Source organism: Mya arenaria, chromosome 5 (assembly GCF_026914265.1).
Source record: "Mya arenaria isolate MELC-2E11 chromosome 5, ASM2691426v1".
NCBI lineage: Eukaryota > Metazoa > Mollusca > Bivalvia > Myida > Myidae > Mya > Mya arenaria.
The window spans coordinates 79,373,036-79,376,460 of NC_069126.1; the positions used below are offsets into that span (position 1 = coordinate 79,373,036).

Below are 3,425 nucleotides of genomic sequence, written 5' to 3' on the forward strand. Positions count from 1 at the left end.
AAATGACTTCTCAAGACATCTTTAGATTTAGTAGAAATTATGCAATTGGGCACTTTTAATACAAACATCATACTAGTATTGGGCATTGCATGTGTAGCTAAATTGTAGTATAACTCCAATCCCAAATAAGAGGGCCATGATAGCCCTAGATCGGTCACATGTAAAACGGTCTAAACAGTTGTGGGCTCTGTGACCTAAATTTTGACCCCAGATGACCCATATTCGAACTTGACTTAAAAATTATCAAGACAACCTTTCTGACAAATTTCCAGGATATTTGGGTTGAAAATGTTATATTGTACCTCTAGAGTGTTAACATGTTTTTTCCATATTTGAGCTCGGTGACCTAGTTTTTGACCCAGATGATCCATATTCAAATTAAGCTAGAAATCATCGAAACAACCTTTCTGACAAATTTCCATGATAAAATGTATATGGACTGAAAAAGTAGCCTTTAGAGTGTTAACAAGACTTATTTTTCTATTTTTGGGTCATGTGGCCTAGTTTTTCATCCCAGATGACCCATATTCAGACTCGTCACAGTAATTACTGGGACAAATATCCTGACCATGTTTCGTGACAATTGAGGCAAAAATGTGACCACTAGAGTGTAAACAAACTAAGTTAGTAAGTATGGATGACGACGGACGTCAGATGAGGGACATTCATCGATCCTCATAGCTCACCCACAACCTACGGCTAAGGTGAGCTAAAACATTCATTGAGTTACTCCTTTTACCAGTCTTGATATCAAACTTAGTCCTATAAAGTTTGATAGACAATAATTGTATCAGTTCTATCAACAGATAACTACATTTTCAACCTGTTTGTACCGCCTCCACAGATAGGGAAAACAGCATTAAACATAAAACAAATATTAAAATTGAGTCAAAATTGCACTCAAAAAGATCCTTGTATTTGTTGAATATAGCTTAGTGTTATGTGTGATCCTTTTGCAAACCACTATAAACTAATGATAACAAGTCAGACTGTACAATAGTTGGTGTCCTCAAAACGATAATGATTCCCAAAGTTCAGATATGTTACTTTTGATTAGAAATTTTGTACTAAGAACAAAACTATACATTGAGTGGTGCTACATATTGCTTTTCACCTTTACATAATGTATCCTTATCTAACAAGATTTACCTAGTTTCATGTTATTGAGTTTTGTTCTAGTGTGAGCCAAAGATCTTTTGTATAGTTTGGCACAAATGTTTTGACAATGGATTAAGTCTGTTTTATGCACTTGTCAATTTCCCCTAAGACATCTATGGATTTTATTCCTGCAGCATAGTCTGTTCAGAATGGGACCATCTCTTCTTTTTACCTGAAATTCAAAAATGAAACAATTATTGTATTGGCTTCTGGCTTACAAGCTGTATACAGAGATCATCTAAAAAAAATTACTCCTGTTCCTGAATAACTGAGTTAACAAAAATGAGACACTTTTCACTACTGCAAACAAACATTTTTGGTGGCAATACTTCCTTGATAAGTTATTTCCAAAGAAAAGAAAATTGATTTAAGGTAAATGTAAAATTGCTCATTTTTATGATTATTGATGTCCTTAAAAATAATCAGATAAGGTACAAAACTATTACTGTTTTGAGAATTGAAACTTGACACAAAGAATAGTTTCAATAATTTTAACCAACATCTGTCATTTGTCAGTATAAATATAACAAGAGCTCTACAGAGCAAGCAATATACACTGGACACAGTATCATAAGGTTTGACCTTTGACAGCTATTTGTGACCTTGACCATATTATCATGGTCATGATTATTTTTAAGAGATTTAAAATCCTTCAGTGTGTGAGATATACTCTGGACAAATTATAATAAGTTTAACCTTTGACCTCTATTTGTGACCTTGACCTGCAAGTTGCACTGACACACCAGCCCATCATGATTATGATTTGAGTCTGGGATTTTAACATCATAGGAATGTGAGAAAGATACAGCCTGGACAGAGAATTGTCCAGGGTTTGACTGGCAACTGAAACCATAACATAATATAAGCCATCAGGATTCGGGCTTAAAAAAATTGCAATTTAAATACAATGAACGAAGAAAACTTACCACAGGCGGAGCTACTTTGATCATTTGGAGCAGAGCCACTTTGTTTCATGGGGGTGGAGCCACTCAATTCCATGGGAAGAGCATTAGCTGTTGCATCCCTCAGAATTTCTTCTTCAGGATCAAGTCTGAAGGTTCCATATCATAGGTTTAATCATTAATTGCCAACACAATTAATCAAAAAGAAGACCTAGAACGTAAGACAAAGGGCCAGAACGATCCAACGTTACTAACATAAGAATCACCAAATATGTCAACAAAAGTTATGGCTAGATAAAATGCATCACAGATAATAATGGAAGCTCTAGATTGGCACTGAGCTAAATCTGACAAGAATTTTAGAAGATATCTTTATACTAGATTTTCAGTGCCTGACAACAAAATTCTCTCACTTTGTGTGTCTGAAAATGGCTATAAAATACTATTCTTTCTTGCAGCTATTTCTGCTTTTATTAGTGTAGCAAACAACATAGAAAGACATATTATTTTGCATGGCCTTAAAGGATGAAATGCTCATTTTTGAGGATAATTGAAAAAGTCATAGGGGAAAGAAAAAAATCATCACTGTTTGGTGAATTTAAACTTTATAATTAATAATTTCAGTAATATTTACCAGTATCTGTAATAAGTCAGTATCAATATAAATATATCTGAATTTTAATACATTAAATTGATTTGATGAATGCATATTCATAAAATGTTTGAATAAAGTAAAACCCCAAGCAGGATGGGATTCTGACTCAAGTCTGAGGAGCGTGAGCGATTTTAAATACATCGCCATCTTTTTACCAACTGAGCTATGCAGCTTTGTGACAATTAGAAAAAAACACATTATCATTTCGTTAACAAAGTCCCTTTTATGTCCTACCTATAAACACATTTAAAGGCGGTGTATGAAATCATGAACTGAGCAATGAACAACCTAATTCATAAAATAACAATTAAGTTGTGAATGAATAAGAGTATTAACTGACTAAATATATGCAGTTGTTGTTTAACAGTCAAAAAAATTGTACAAATCAGCTTACCAGGGATAATTCTCTTGTGGAGGGGGTCAACCTTTAATTTTCTTTATGAGTTCTGGGATCATGACCCAAATGTGTAGCCAACATTTCAGTCAAGTTATATGTCATGTCCAGAACAAAAACAAAAACAAACAACGAGAGAATGATAACAAACACATTTCAACTACTCTTGGAAAATTTGGGCCCTGAAATCAATCTACAAATCAGTAACAGTTTAGGCGTCTGGTGGTAGAAGGATATATGCATCAACATTTTTCCTTGACTTGCCTGCCGGTATGACCATATCCATTCTGTTAAAAAAAACCCACCAAAACAGCAA

General features: G+C 34.0%; 1 long non-coding RNA gene across 1 annotated transcript; it reads right to left on the reverse strand.

The window, feature by feature from the left end:
* Positions 1-1,139: 1,139 nt before the first annotated feature.
* LOC128234006 (uncharacterized) lies at positions 1,140-3,218 on the reverse strand. The gene is made up of 3 exons (XR_008260842.1): positions 3,110-3,218; positions 2,085-2,209; positions 1,140-1,330 (listed from the first exon to the last, which is right to left on the reverse strand). It is a non-coding gene; the product is annotated as an uncharacterized LOC128234006 (long non-coding RNA).
* Between the last annotated feature and the right edge of the window lie 207 nt (positions 3,219-3,425).